General features: G+C 42.7%; 2 long non-coding RNA genes across 2 annotated transcripts; both read left to right on the top strand.

Moving 5' to 3' along the window:
- Positions 1-1,145: 1,145 nt before the first annotated feature.
- On the top strand, positions 1,146-1,656 carry LOC144994686 (uncharacterized). Its single transcript, XR_013658280.1, has 2 exons — positions 1,146-1,283; positions 1,364-1,656. It is a non-coding gene; the product is annotated as an uncharacterized LOC144994686 (long non-coding RNA).
- Positions 1,657-5,732: 4,076 nt separating this feature from the next.
- Positions 5,733-6,579, top strand: LOC110014750 (uncharacterized). Its single transcript, XR_002289750.2, has 2 exons — positions 5,733-6,206; positions 6,287-6,579. It is a non-coding gene; the product is annotated as an uncharacterized LOC110014750 (long non-coding RNA).
- Positions 6,580-16,502: the final 9,923 nt, after the last annotated feature.

Below are 16,502 nucleotides of genomic sequence, written 5' to 3'. Positions count from 1 at the left end.
CCTTGATCTGTCTTCTGGTGGAGGAGTCCTTTAGGAAGGTTCCTGGGGTTCTGGTGACAGTCAAAAGTGAAGACCTTTACGTCTCAATTCTAGCTACAAATAACAATATAGAACTATTCTCAGTAGATAGGAAAGAGCTGTATCATAGAACTGTCATAACCAATAAAGAATCAATCGTTTTGACTAAAATGAAAAACGTGTCACCATTTGCCTCGTTAAAATAATGTTTGCCCTCATGATAAAATCTGATTACTAATAGAGCTGTCCCGCATATACTGCTAATACACTACGAATCCCAGAATGCACTCCTAACGTGTTTGCTAGTTAAAAGCCTGTAGAAGGAGAAGATAAAAAAATCATCACACGGCTGTGATCTTTCTGTTAAACACCTTCATTCGATCTTCCTCAGCTCAAAGATTGATGCCTCACATGATAAACTTGTTTCAAAGATGAAACACAAAGCATGTCATCAGGGCAGTAAACTAAGCTTTAATGCAAGTTTCTATTTTAGCGATGCTACAGGACACTTTGACTTTATCAAGACATTTGATTTCCCGAAAAAGTTGTCAGTTAAAACTAAATCAAACTAGCTCTAGAAAGAGATTTAAAAATAAATGACGAGGACACTTGGGCTTCCAAATTCACCAAAAGTAAAGCTTCACTTTTCTGATGTTTGAAATAATAGGCAATAAACTGTCAAATTGCTTGATTAGCTCAGCTTACAGATCAATTGCAACCCTGTTACCAATGTGTTCAGGTCTGTACTAATATTGGCTTTCTCTAGGCAGTAGAAGCTAGTTGTTCAGCTGTTACTGATGACAAAGAGGACAAACTCACTTATAATTAATAATCATCTTATTCTGATTATAAGCGTAACATGGCTTATTGGTGTAGAGTGAGACATTCAATTTAGGCTGACTATGTAAAAATATGACGAATAGAGGAGAGGAGTTCCATTTGCTCAAGCCCATGGTTAACTAACTAGAAGACACACACCGAACTTGATGTAAAACTATTACAACAGGCGCCTCTATTTTAAATGGTACAGCTCTTGTTGTCGTTGCAACCAACACATTCACAATCCAATCTCGTCATATATGGATGTATTTTCGGGGCCCCCGCCCAACATTTTGAGTGTCCCTGTCATGGCCTGGCAGCTACTCCCTCCTCCCCCCTCCTTCCTGTGTGCACGCGACCAGCTGGATCCACTCACCTCATCTACACCTTCCTTCATAAGCTCCTCCTGGATCATCAGCCGGTGCCAGTTCGTTGTTCCTCCTATGGTGCATAGTCTGGTCAGCTCATGTTTGTTGTCTCAGTTTCAAAGAACCAAGCTCATGTTTTTGTCTTCGCTCTGCTTCAGGACTTTAACCTTCCGGATCCTCACCTGGTCGCAGTCCTTCCACGTTGCAGTCACGCCAACCCTGAAACCTCCAGCCAGCCGCCTCGCCTCGCCTTGCTTCAAGCTTCGCCCACGCCATCCCAAGTAACCTCCAGCCTGCGCCTCGTCTCGTCTGGATTCAAGCCTCGCTCTCGCCGCAGTTCACCCTCGAGGAGATTCCCGCTCAAGATTTCCACCAGCCTGCTCTCGCCCTCTCTGCCTGAGGAAGGAAGCCCTGTCAATCTCACGTTCAGATTAAACCACTTAATACTTACCGTTGTGTCAAGTCTCATTCCGGGTTCCAGCATCTGGGTCATTCCTGAACTCTCGTTCGAATCATGACAGAACGAACTGGCCAAACACCTGACCCAGCTGACCCGGAGGGACTTCGTCACGCCATTGCCTTCCAAGGTAACTTGTTGAATCGCCAAGCTGACGCTTTGACGCAAATGTCCTCCGCCCAGCAGGAACTATTTCGCCGTCTCGACGGCATAACGCAATCGCTAATGGAACTGACCGGGCAAACCTCTAACCTCGCCTCCGGTGCCGCTTCCACTTCTTCCGGCAACAGTGCCACTTCCGCTTCCCAGTTTTCCCCGGAAAACGTTCGTCTACAGCCGGAACCCTTTTTCGGGGATGTTTCTGCCTGTGGAGGGTTCCTACTACAGTGTGACCTGATTTTCCAACAAGCCCCCAGGTATTATCAAGCCGACCACGCTCGCATTTCTCTCATTGTAAATTCTCTCCGCAGTAAGGCGCTACAATGGGCTCAAGCATTCCTAGCCGCTCATCCTATCACGCATCTTCCCTTCGATCGCTTCCTGGGAGAATTCCGCCTCGTCTTCGACCAACCCCGAAAGCAAGAAGAAGCCACCCGGCGGTTGCTAAGTCTCAAACAAGGCAACCGCCCGGTAAGCGAACACCTCATAGACTTTCGAATTCTTGCTGTCGAGGCCGGATGGCCGGATCCCGCGCTCAAGGGAATTTTTTACCAGTCTTTGAGTGAACGCATTAAAGATCACCTTTGTACCCAGCCTGAAACGGACACTTTTGAGGAGCTCGTCACGGCCGCTCTAAGGTCAGACCTCCGCCTCCGGGAACGCCAAACGGAGCAGAAAAGTAAGCAGCCGTCGACTCATGTCAATCCTGTTCGCCCCTTACCTCTGGTAGCTCCTGCTAACCCTGCTTCACCTTCGGTTAGACTCGATGAATCCATGCAAATTGGTCACTCCAAGCTCTCTTTCGAAGAGAGAAAGAAACGTCGGGACGAGGGATTATGTTTTTACTGTGGGCAGGCGGGTCATCAGGTCTCACAGTGCGCGGTTCGTTTAAACCCCCGAACCCCCCGTTAAATGACAGGTCACGGGGGGGTATGCCAGAAACTTCTCATGTTCCCAAGTTTCTTTATGTTCCTGTCAAAATCTGCAACCAAAGCAAAATTCTGGAAACTAAAGCACTTATTGACTCAGGGGCGGAACACAGTTTAATGGATCTAAGTCTCGTTCAAGAACTCTCTCTCCCTGTCGAGGTTCTCGATAACGCTGTTAATGCAGCCGGGTTGGGGGGTAAACAACTGTCACGCATCACCAGACGCACCGGTCCGGTTCTCGTTATCACCTCCGGTAACCATCGGGAGTACCATCATTTTTTCATCACCCAATGTCCTCAGACACCTTTAATTCTCGGGTTTTCTTGGCTCCAAAAGCACAACCCTAGCTTAGATTGGGGATCCTCCCGCGTCACCAACTGGAGCACCTTCTGTATGGCTAATTGCCTGCAGTCTGCCGTACCCCACACCAAGTTACCTGACTCAGGGTCTAGTAAGGAAATCGATCTTTCGAACGTACCCACCTGTTACCATGACCTTCGTTCCGTTTTCTGCAAATCCAGGGCTAGTGCCTTACCTCCACATCGTCCTTACGATTGCACCATCGAATTGCTCAATGGGGCTCCTCTCCCTAAGAGCAAATTGTACAACCTTTCTGGTCCGGAGAAGAGCTCCATGGAGGCTTACATTCAGGAGGCGCTATCCCTTGGTCACATCCGTCCTTCTTCTTCACCGGTCGCTGCTGGTTTCTTCTTTGTGGAGAAGAAGGATAAAACGTTGCGTCCTTGTATTGACTTTAGAGAATTGAACCAGATCACAGTTAAAGATAAGTACTCACTACCGTTACTAGAGTCGGTTTTCAATTCGGTTCAGCAAGCTAAGTTTTTCACCAAGCTTGATCTCAGGAATGCATATCACCTGGTACGCATGCGCGAAGGTGATGAGTGGAAAACAGCGTTTAACACCCCGCTGGGCCACTTTGAGTATCTCGTCATGCCTTTTGGCCTCACCAACGCTCCTGCTGTGTTCCAGCGTTTGGTGAATGACGTTCTTAGGGATTTTCTGAACCGATTTGTATTCATGTATCTCGACGATATTCTGGTTTTTTCAGCCGACGAGTCTCAACACGAACACCACGTCCGTCTTGTCCTAGAACGTCTTCTCGCTAACCAGTTGTTCGTCAAGGCTGAGAAGTGTGCCTTTCATGTTTCCTCTGTCCCCTTCTTGGGTTATATCATTGAGGCTGGGAATATTCGCCCCGACCCCGCCAAAATCGAGGCCGTCGTGCAGTGGGAAACACCCCAATCACGTAAAAAACTTCAACAGTTCCTAGGGTTCTCTAATTTCTACCGCCGCTTCATTCGGGACTATAGTTCTATTGCTGCTCCCCTCACGCAGCTTACCTCCACCAATCGCCCCTTCATCTGGGACTCTGCCGCTGATGCCGCTTTCAAGCGGCTCAAGACCCTGTTCGTGTCCGCCCCCATTCTCATTCAACCCGATGTGTCCAAACAATTCATAGTGGAAGTCGATGCCTCAGACTCTGGAGTGGGGGCTGTGTTATCCCAGCGCGAGGACAGTTCGGGAAAGCTCAAACCATGTGCTTTCTTTTCACGCAAATTGAGCCCAACCGAGCAAAATTACGATGTGGGCAATCGCGAATTGCTAGCAATCAAGCTCGCGCTGGAAGAATGGCGCCACTGGCTGGAGGGGGCGGAACAACAATTCATCATCTGGACCGACCACAAGAACTTGGCTTACCTACGCAGTGCTAAACGGCTTAACTCTCGCCAGGCCAGATGGTGTTTATTTTTCGACCGTTTCAACTTTGTCATCTCTTACCGTCCGGGCAGCCGTAATGTCAAGCCGGATGCCTTGTCTCGCAAATACTCCACCACTGAAACCCGCACTGACTCTACCATTCTGCCAACGTCATGTTTCATAGGAAATCTCACTTGGGAGATCGAAAACAAAGTGCAGCAGGCTCAGAGTGAGATCCCCGCCGGTGTCACCAGCCCTCCGGGCACTCTCTATGTTCCAGACTCCCTCAGGTCCGACGTCCTCGCCTGGGGTCATACCTCACGTATCGCCTGCCACGGAGGGGTTTATCGCACCAGTCGTCTGCTCAAGCGACGTTTTTTCTGGCCTACCTTGGAACGCGATGTTAAAGAGTACATTGCGGCCTGCAGCACGTGTGCCCGTTCCAAGACCTCCAACAGACCTCCCTCGGGACTTCTGCATCCCCTGCCAGTCCCTAGCCGTCCCTGGTCCCACATAGCGGTGGACTTTATCATGGGACTTCCACCTTCACAGGGCCATACTGTCATACTAACCGTCATAGACAGATTCTCCAAAGCTGCCCAGTTTATTCCTCTCCCTCAACTTCCCACAGCCACGGAGACCGCCGACACCCTCGTCAACCACGTCTTCCGACATCATGGGATCCCTTGTGACATCGTGTCAGATCGTGGCCCCCAGTTTACTTCCCAAGTTTGGAAAGCATTCTGCTCCGCCCTGGGGGCCACGGTCAGTTTGACTTCAGGGTACCATCCTCAGGCTAACGGCCAAGCGGAGCGGGCAAACCAAGAGCTAGAGGCCGCCCTCAGATGCTTGGCAGCTCAGAACCATGCTGACTGGTCCAAGTATCTGATTTGGGCGGAATATGCCCATAATTCCCACACCTCTACAGCCACGGGACGGTCACCTTTTGAAGCCTCGCTGGGCTACTCACCCCCCTTGTTTCCTTCCCAGGAATTGGATCTGGCGGTTCCCTCTGTCCAGCTCCACCTACAGCGCTGTCAGGAGATCTGGCTGCAGACCAAGGCCGCTCTCGTCCGCACCGCTGAGAACAACCGCCAGATTGCCAACCGTCACAGGGGGGTGAGTCCCGAATACCAACCGGGTCAAAAGGTGTGGCTGTCCTCCCGCAATGTCCCTCTCCAGGCGTCCTCTCGCAAGCTGTCGCCCAAGTTCATTGGACCATATACTATCGACCGGGTCATCAATCCGAACTGTGTTCGACTTCGTCTGCCGGCGGCTCTGCAAATACACCCCACATTCCATGTGTCACAGATCAAGCCTGTTTCCGAGAGCCCTTTGTGCCCGCCGTCCACTTCCCCGCCGCCCGCCCGTACCATCGATGGGGCCCCCGCCTTCACTGTCTCCAAGATCTTGGACGTTCGGCGTCGGGGTCGCGGGGTCCAGTTCTTGGTGGGTTGGGAAGGGTATGGTCCGGAGGAACGCTCGTGGATCTCGCGTTCGCTCATCCTGGACCATACCCTCATCGACGACTTCTATGCTGCCCATCCTGATCGTCGCCCTGGACCGCCTGGTGGCGGTCGTTGAGGGGGGGGTACTGTCATGGCCTGGCAGCTACTCCCTCCTCCCCCCTCCTTCCTGTGTGCACGCGACCAGCTGGATCCACTCACCTCATCTACACCTTCCTTCATAAGCTCCTCCTGGATCATCAGCCGGTGCCAGTTCGTTGTTCCTCCTATGGTGCATAGTCTGGTCAGCTCATGTTTGTTGTCTCAGTTTCAAAGAACCAAGCTCATGTTTTTGTCTTCGCTCTGCTTCAGGACTTTAACCTTCCGGATCCTCACCTGGTCGCAGTCCTTCCACGTTGCAGTCACGCCAACCCTGAAACCTCCAGCCAGCCGCCTCGCCTCGCCTTGCTTCAAGCTTCGCCCACGCCATCCCAAGTAACCTCCAGCCTGCGCCTCGTCTCGTCTGGATTCAAGCCTCGCTCTCGCCGCAGTTCACCCTCGAGGAGATTCCCGCTCAAGATTTCCACCAGCCTGCTCTCGCCCTCTCTGCCTGAGGAAGGAAGCCCTGTCAATCTCACGTTCAGATTAAACCACTTAATACTTACCGTTGTGTCAAGTCTCATTCCGGGTTCCAGCATCTGGGTCATTCCTGAACTCTCGTTCGAATCATGACAGTCCCCAACTCAACGTTTTTCAACGTGCTGCCTATTGTCATTAAATCAGGGGTCCCCGGCCCGCGAACCGTTACCCATCAGGGCTGCTTGGTACCGGCCCGCAGACAGGAAAAAATGCATACGCTAACTTTGATTCTTTCTGCTTTTTCATTTTCTGATTTTCTGATTTAGAAGAATGGTTTATTTTGGAAAACAACCGGATTCTGTTCACCACATCTGCCTGTCCTAACGCGTCGCGTGACGTGAAGCGGCTTCTCGCTCGCAGCGCTAGCTAAGTTAAAAGCTCAAAGCTAAGAGTTAACAAAAGCCTCCCCCCCCAAAAAAAAGGCGTGTTTGGAAAGTTTTAGGTGGGGAGAAATGAGCCAGTGAGGAAACTGAACAGGAGCTTCAGAGAAGAATAAAGCTGCTATTTACAGACAGAACCAGGAGTCTTCCTCGACGTATGGATTCATGGAGACAGTTGTTTCCACGTACCAAGTCGGTCTGCATAATATGCGGTGACAGACTCTCAAATGTTTCACATAACCTCACAATAATAAAGATGCAGACACGCTAGATTCGCGTTTGTTATATTAAGAAAATACCAGTTTTGTGTCATTTTATTTTGCATTATTTACCCGTTACTACTTAAAAGCCGGACGCGGCTAAAGTTAACGTCCTGTTCCGTCCACTTTGACGTTAAAGGGAAAGTCTTTATCATTAAGTCTAAGTCTAAACCAGCAGCAAATATTTTATAGAGAATGAAGAATTTATCAAATGAAGTTGCCGACCTGCTGAAGATGTTCCTGATCTGAGGAAACTTGTAAAAAAGACATTTAGGAATTTTTCTTACGTAAAACTGAATTAAGCAGTTTTTAAATACAACCCTGATAGACCGAAAAACGTCAAACATTTGTTCAAATGTCCATTTTTCCGGGGAGGTGTTTGATTTGTGGAAGAAGCTAATGGGGCTGGTGGATCCTCCTTTCATGTAGTTGAGTAGTTTTGAAGTGAGAGTTAGATATTAATTTTCATGCAGATGTGCCACCCATCACCGGCTACTTAAAAGTATATTACACTGAATATTTAGGCATCATTCTTTTCCCAGACCTTAACTTTCAAGAATTTTTTTCTAACTGGACCTCTTTAAATTTAATTGAAGACTGCTGGTCTGACCATTCTTTTAGATAACTGCTTGATGACGTCAAGTCCAGCGTATCATGTGATTCTCTGCTAGATTCTCCCTGTTTTAGTCTTAAAGGCTTTGTCAGTTCAAATTTCAAACATTACCTGGCATGCATTACAAAGTGATAAAGTGAACTTTAAGCATACTTCTTTTTTTGCACATTTTTCTTGCTGTTACAGATATTTTATTTATGATTTTTCTTTTCTTTTTTTTTCTGTTGATATCCATTTGGAAACATTTTCATTAGATATTTTAAAGGCTCTAGATCAAAAATGAAAACACCTCATTGCTAAAATGTATTTTATGATTAGTGTTTTTATAGACTTGTAGGCTTTGATTTGTTTCAGGTAGAATTTGTAAAAAATTATTTGCAAAATGTCAATAAAGTTGAACCAGTTTAACCCTTGACTTGTGTGTGTATTTTTCATTTTGGCCCAGCAGTTTTTAAGTTTGACACAACTGCAGTGATCATTTTGCTCATTTTATTTCCGTGCTTTTGTGAAGAAAATGAATAGGAATGATTCAATTCACACACATCTAAACTCTGACACCAGATGTTTCCAGAAGATTCACATAAATTAACATCTGTGCCATCAGCTGAAAACCACATGGTTCATAAAAAATTCTGGTGGAAATTTCAAAATGAAAATTATTGATTTTTTACAAATTAAATGAAATGTAAGGAGTCTATCGTGTTTTAAATGAAATCTGTGCTTTCTAAGGATGGATAATGTGCTTTTTACTCTTTCCCTCTCAGTCTGTTCACCCTTCAGCAGATTCCCAGCAGACGTACTAGGGAGAAGTTTCTCACATTATGTTATTTTATTTCTTTCTCTCAAGGCAGGTTCTCAGGAGGCAGAGAACAGTGAAACATCACCACAAAAGGCTTTTCTCCGTCTCCTGTGACTGAAGAACTTGAAGTGAACAGTTCTTCCAGCTTTCCTGAGGGAAACTAAACTCTACAGCTCACATCCCACCATGGAGAAGTTAGATGAAAGCGTGAATGTGGTTGAGCAATCCCTTCATGTGGAAAGTCAGAGGTTTGAACAGAGAATCCAACACACCAAATCAACAGGTTTTACTTCTCACCTCCTGCTTTGTGTCATTCTAAAGTCTTGTGTTTCAAATTTGAACTTGATAGAACAAATGTCTGATTTTCACTGAGGTTCAAGGTCCTTTTTCTGTTCTGCCCTTCAAGGCTGCGGCTCCCAGAGGACCAGCCTGAACCAGCCTGAGATTGTGCAAAAACCCACTTTTCATAATAGTCCGGCTGGCAAACGAGTGAATGGAGAGGATGACTACTGTTTCCAGAGATAAAACATGTATTTTTTAACATTTTTTCATTAATTAGAGAAGAAGAACTTTGCTTTTTCACATTCAAAAATGAACAATTCTGGTAGGTAAAAGTTCTGACACAACCCCTCACTTCTGGCCTGTGGGAGGAAAGCAGAAGTCACTGCTCTGACTTTGTCAAAGGAACACACAAGTGAATGACAGCAAGGAGTTGGTTTGGATGGAGAGCATCTGTGCATTCTTCATCTGCATGCAGGACCAGGCGGCTCCATCAGAAACGCCTTTCTGTTTTGTATTCTCACTGGTGTAGAAACTCCTTGGTTCCAGACTGTCCCGTCTAATTAGCTCCTTCAAATGATATCATTTGTTAGATAATTTTCAGCCAGAATCTAATTTTAAACTTCATTGCAAAGAAGTCAAATGGGTGTAATAAATATCAGAATAAAATAATTTCATGTCCTCATGCCAATTACTTATGTCTCTATAAAGCCTGGGAAGTTTATTACTCTTGCAATTAGGATTTCATTAAAATCTATAAATGGAGGTTCATTTATTTTGAAGAAATTATCATGGACATTTTTACACCCAGTCTCCAGGGCACATGGAGGATGTCTTATGATTACACACACATGCACACTCATCTCCTTTTCAAAGCCGATCAGTTTACTCCATCGTGGCCATACTCCATTGAACCAAATCTATCTTGGCGCCACGGGCTTCTCGGAAGACCAGCTGCACGTCGAAGGGTGAAAAAACAAGCCACAGTCTGTGTGTGTGTGTGTGTTTGTGGCCAGATAAACCCCCCCGTAACTCAATGCACACACACATTTAGGAGACAGTAAGTCTCTGAAAGCAGACCCAAACATGATATCTCATATTAATATTTGAGCATCCGTCTTCGTCTTCATCGAGCAGGAGGTACCAGCATCTCTGACCGACAGCTGCAAACCTGTCTGGATGTAGGGCCGCACCCCGCGCTGCTCACCCACGGGGCAAACACTGTGGTTCGGCCCCCTTCCACTGTGTATTCTCTCTTTTTTTTCAATCAATTAGATCAGTACTTTAGTATAATCCTTTTTTTTTTTTTTACATTTTTCCAACAAAGGGAAAGCCCTTCAGTACAGCAAACTGGCAAAACTAGGTGGAAATCTCCATTAAAAAAAAAATATATATATATATATATATATATATATATATATATATATATATATATATATATATATATATATATATATATATATAATTTTTTGGAATTTTTTTAATATATATATATATATATGTGCTGTTAAATGTCATGATTTTCATGAATTTGTGTAGTGGATGTATCTACATTTGGAAGAGTCTTGGTGTGAACTGTCATTTTGCTCCAGACCTTTCCCTTCACAGCTCTGTTCCGATGCATGAAAGACTTGTTGGCATAGAATTCCATCTGGTGACAAACAGCAATTCCTAATTTCTCCTCTGTGATCAATTTTCAAATAGTTGGCACTTCCTTGAATAAAAAGGGATTCAATATGCCGACATTGAAATATTGAGTCGATGAAAAATTGGTGGAAGTCGTGTTTCTTGAGCTCGATGCAGCTTAGGTTGTACATTTCCCTCAAAACTTTTAAAGTTTTTAATTTCTTTCCAAACAGTACGAGACCCTGATCTTTTAGGAGAGTGTCTGTTTAAGTGTTTATTATTCTTTTGCTTTTGCACCGCAGGTGAATATTAGACTGTGTGAAATTCAGAGAATGTCCGTATTATTTTTATTATTTGTATATTTTTCTACAATTTCATGTCTGTCTAATTAATATTTTTTCAATTAGTTACAAACAGTGAGCCTTCTGGAAAAATAAAACAATTTAAGGAAACACAAAAAAAGAAGAATTTAGCGTTAAATAAACTTTTTGGTGACTTTTAGATTTTCTTAATGTCTTGAAGACAAACAAACAAAAAAGCCATAAAAATAAAAAATACAATTTTTATTCACAACAGTCTTGACTATGGACTGACAACAAATAAACGTGTCATTCTTTTCCCTAAAGAAACATGAAAAAAAAAAAACTTTAAGTTAAATATGTAAATCAATAGTCCATAAATATTCCTACAAAATATTCCTGACTCTGCAAATAAATGAGACGATGAGGATTTTAAAATAGTTTGAAGAGATCATACTGCAATATGGCTTTTTTTTGTTAACCCTCCTGTCATGGCCATTTGTGAGGAACAGAAATGGCGTTCCCGGGTCAGTTTGACCCGCTGCATGTTTAATTATTCAAAAGATGTCCTAACAAGCAGTGTAAATATTTCATTACTAACTCAATTACTAATTATTCTGCCATTATTTAGTGTAATGATGTTCCTTACCCCTAACAGGTAATGATTCGAATATTAGATAATTCACTAATTTTCAATAAAAAATACATGTTCAAACTTTTTTTTATGTTTCGCAACTTTATTACTTTTGAAAGACTAACATGAAAGAGTTGCAGAAACTTCTGAAATACATTTTGCTGTAAGAACAAGCTGCATCTTTTAGTTTTTTATTCCTTTAAAGTACTTTAATAATCTCTACCCATTACTCTGATAAAGTACTTTATACTACTTTAAATATTCTCAACACTAACTCTTTCCAACATTAGTTATATTGCTTTTCTTTTACTCTTCAAATAAACCCCGCCTCCTCCAAACACATAGAGCAGAAAGACAGCTAGAGTTCCGTTCTGAGGCGTAGAAACAAGAGGAAGCTGATTTCTGTCTACATATTCACGGCTCCTGTTGTCCATCACTGGTCTTTGTCAGGTAATCAGGTTGTTCTGGTTATTCTCGGTTTAGCACAGATAAAGGTCACTTTGTCACAGTTACGGCTCCGACAACCAAACTTTCCCATGACTGACAGGAACCAGCAGTTGTTAATGTGAGGTTAGATGGTGGTGAAAGGTCAGTGTGGGCGTGGATGACACCAAGGCTGCTGAGCTGAGAAAACCTGCCGTCTGTGTCACTGGTCATCATGACACAGATGTGAACTTCAGAGCATGACAAAGCTACAAAAACACATTCAGTGGTGCACGCATGCTAACTGAACCCCAAGAAAGTGAGACAAAACTATTCGACAACTTTGTTCATCTGTTTTTATCTCATTTAGTGATGGAGTTAACCAGTGACAAGATTCAGTTTTTTTAAATTTGCAAACAACTAAGAGAAGAAGCTCTTCCTTTTCAAAGCACAAAAGCTCTCATCCAAAATTTACTTCAATTGGTTGGAACCAGAAGCAAGTCATTTCCTATGAGTGATGTCACATGCGATTCGTCCAGCTACTGTACACATCATGGAGTCAATGGCTACTGTACACATGAGGGACCAGTTCTGTGTGAGATCACCTTCCAAGTAACAACAAAAAGATTCTTCTTTATGGGGTGGCAATGGTCAGCCTCTGATTGGAAGATCACAAATTCAGTTCCCATTTGTCCCCCTATGTGTCCCTCCAAGTGGTAATAGGTTTGCACCTATAATAGAGCAGGATCTAGTGAGAGAAAAAAAATGACTTCCGGTTCCAACAAAAGTAAATTCAGTCGCCATTTTGTTGCGAAAGGTCAGTTTGCAGTGATTGGTCTGAGCCGATCTGAAACTACGTTTCTATGGCAGCCAACCTCACGAATCAGGAGTGAGCATGTTAGAAGACCACACCTCTTCCACTCAAGGCTGGCGTGGGAGAATCTGTAAAATGATCATCGCAGATTATATTTAAAAAAAGGACAAAGCTAGAATAAAACTAAGGAGAGGGAAACCACAGGCAGCAATCCTCCGCCCAACTCCTGCAGCAAGAGAGAAGGGCAGATAGAGAGAGAGGAACTGATCCTAACAAGTAGCTGTTTATTTCTCTATAGAAGTCTATGATTTTTTTTATTTTTATTTTTATGACTAGCGAGTATTTCCAGTTTGGAACGCGGGGAGAAGGGGTCACTCAGTCCAGTTCTTGTCTGCAGTCAATGTCTGGCATCAGTGTGAGAATGTGTGTGTGTGTGTGTGTGTGAATGGGACTGTGACTGTGAAGTAATTTGGACCATAAAGCGAGGTTGTAAAGCACTTTATACTGTAAGTATGCACCATTTACCATTTATATTTTAGATGCACAATATTGTAAATATTATGAAGCATAAATGCCAGTTTCCAAGATGAAGATGAGAAAAGGTAAAGAGATGGAAATTAAAAGTAATGGAAGGGCAGACATGTTCAAGGACAGAGGCCAGGATAAAGTAAACTCAGTCAGTTCGATTCTATCGGCAATGCCAGTCTTTAGATGAGGAATCAGAAAAAAGTTAAAGGCTAGATTTAGTACATCAATGAAGAAGAAACTATACTCATCTCAACAATTTGACCAGAATCAAACAACCAGCCAGGCATTTCTTCTTTCAACACCACCTCAGTAAATCTTTCGACCCACAAAAGACACCAATACCAGTTATTATATATTATTAAATTCACAGCTGGTAATACTACATTGCTAGCAGGCTGTAATCCAGCCTGTTAGCAGTTTAACAAAGATTTCATTAAAATACTTCAAACAGACATTCCTCCTTTTTTCCAATAGCTCAGTTAAAACAGCAGACCAGCAAATGTTTCATGGGTTTTGAATCACTGCAGCCGCACACACCATCCTCCATGTGTTTCTACAAGAACTACCTGCAGGCAGCAGCACAGAGAGAAACAAAGCCGAAGAAACACTCTCACCACAGATTATAATTTAAGTTTTATTGCATTTGATTTTATGAAAATATGGTTTTAAAAGGAGTGTCAAATGATCGGGTTAATCACAAATATATATTACAGAGAAATGATGGTGCCATTTCTTTTACTCATGTTAATCTCATTTGTAATCTACAAATATTATTGATTATGTAAGGGATAATGCCCTACAAGGTGTTCGTTATCAGAAATTCAATGACGAAGGAGGCCTGATCAGGTCAGATGGTTGCTTCTGCAAAGTCTATTCATTTCTGAAAATGGATACCTCCAAGGGCATTATCCCACTTATACCATGATCACTTACGAAAGAAAGAAAGAATTAAGCATTTATCAGTACTTTAATCTTGTTAATTAAGTTTGAATCATTTTTTACAAAAAGTGGACTATTTGACACGCAACGCGACATGTTGTCATGGTAACGAATTTGAGCCTGCACCGGCCTCGGCGACAGTGGAGGAAAGCGGTACACTGTACATGCTTAATGTCATAAGAAGTTAAACAAAGCATCATTTCAGAGAGAAAGTTGTTTGTTTGTTTTTTCCAGATCATGAAGCAAATGTTTGTTTCAAAGAAACAAAGTCCTAAATCTAAATAGCTCAGTTTCCTCCCGTGTCATCTCTTTTTCATCTCCCAGTCCTTTATTCCCAGTCTTCACAATGAAACTGAAATTGTTTGAAGTTTGAAAAATCCCCCTTTTTAGTGCAAAAATAAAGGTTAGAAGTCTTATGTAAAAAAAACTTCCTAAAACCATTTTTTAATTACATTTTTATTTTTTTGTGCCACAAATTTGAAAGAAAATAACTAAAAATGAGTTTTTTCTTTACAGCCATTGTTAAATTTAAATAAGAACAGATTTATTAGAGTAATTCATTACAAGTCATCATTAATCAATCACTCAAATAAAAAATCACATGAGAGCACTAGCCTTCAATAATACTACATGAGGATTGTAAACTTAACCAGCATATTTTCTCCTTGGCTTCAAATTTATTTTGACACACACACACACACACACAACCACACACACACGCAAAGTTTATTTTCTGGTAGCAGAGGCCAGAGGGGAAAAAAAATATATAACAACTAGATAAATACATTTTAGAAAATAGAATAATAAAAAAGGCAAGAGCAAAATTTGACCCAGTGCGTTCTCCGGGGTTAATATTCAGGTTCAGTTTCTCCATTTAAATAAAAGTTTACAAAATTTCTGAACAGAAATATTTGCATAAACTGTCAGCTGATGGTGACCCCATCATCCTCAGAAAAAAGGTTTAAAGTGAGTTTTTGATGAAAAAGCAGTTCTCCTCTTAAAAAAAAGGTCAAAGATTTTCTGTACAAAAGTTCCTCCTGATGATAAAAAGTAATCAAAGATCATATTGTTGTGTAAAATCACATTCAGATCAGCAGATTCACAGGTGGAATCCTGGATTAGGCCCCATCATGTTTTAGATGTTTCTTGTGACTTGGAAGGTGACGGAACACTAAATCTGTGATTCAGAAAAACCCTGATTGGATTTTAAATGGAGCAGTCCAAAACCAGCTTTCAGAAAATCAATGTTCTGTCTGTGTGTCATGACCAAACCCCCCCTCTAAAGGTGGGGTCGACCCCAATACAGTTTTAGCCTGCAAATCATCTCCTTCATTAAAAAAAAAGCATAATTCTTTCCTGCCGCACGAGACTGACAGAAAAAAATCACAAGGTCACTGTGATAAATCTTTTTACCCACAAAATACCTGTCCTTGCCTTCCCTGCCCCCCATGACGGAAAATAGGAGGATTGTTTTAATGAAGTTCTCAGCCACACAAATATTGGCTCTTTCAAATCTCACTTCACTCAAACCTTAATGAATTTTTGAGCGAAGGCAGAAGGAGCCCCCCGCAGTCCAATCAAAGTTTGTGTTACTGTGAGGCTCCGGGTTTAGGAGCCCTGACAGATAATTTCCTGAGCCGTGTGTCAGTTTGAGGGATTATAAACTAATTACTGATGGTGCAACATGGTTCCTCACATAATCTCTTTCAACAATTTCTTCTAAATTTAAATTACAGAATAATTTGAATGTGGATGGGGTGGATGACAACTCCTTACACAACTGCAGCTGTCGCTACAGAAATTAGTTTGAAGGTGAGAATGCTAAAAAAAAGACATGGACATCAATCTGAGCATGTCCACAGTGCAATCTTTGTTCTGTTGCTTCTTTCTCCTGCAGAGGTTCACAATAATTATTAAGCTCCAAAGTTTCTTTTCAAAAGAGTTTGCATTTGAAGGCATTTGTTCAGGACTGCACATCACTTGATATTATTCCGATCTCTTTTAACCCTCTATAACACACACTCTTTGACTTACGTTACTCTTCAACCATTTACACCAGGGGTGTCAAACTCCTGGCCTTGAGGGCCGGCCTCCTGCTACACTCTAAAAAGAAAAAAGTTGATCCAACCTAATTGAATCACTTCAACTGGTAAAACGTAATTGAATTGAGTTTATTCAACGTAATTTTTTATGTCTGTCCAACTCAATTTAATATCTTGATTTACCTTGATTTCTTTTTTTTTCTTCAATTTTGTTTATACAATTTAAATTGACACATTATTCAACAGTTTCAACCAATGGGCCTTGTAATTTCCATATCAAAGACATGCAATGTCTTGCATTACAAGGCAGGAG

The sequence above is a fragment of the Oryzias latipes genome, chromosome 10, assembly GCF_053564925.1.
Source record: "Oryzias latipes strain Hd-rR chromosome 10, Olatipes_Hd-rR_3.1".
NCBI lineage: Eukaryota > Metazoa > Chordata > Actinopteri > Beloniformes > Adrianichthyidae > Oryzias > Oryzias latipes.
This window is presented reverse-complemented; position numbering and strand designations above follow the sequence as displayed.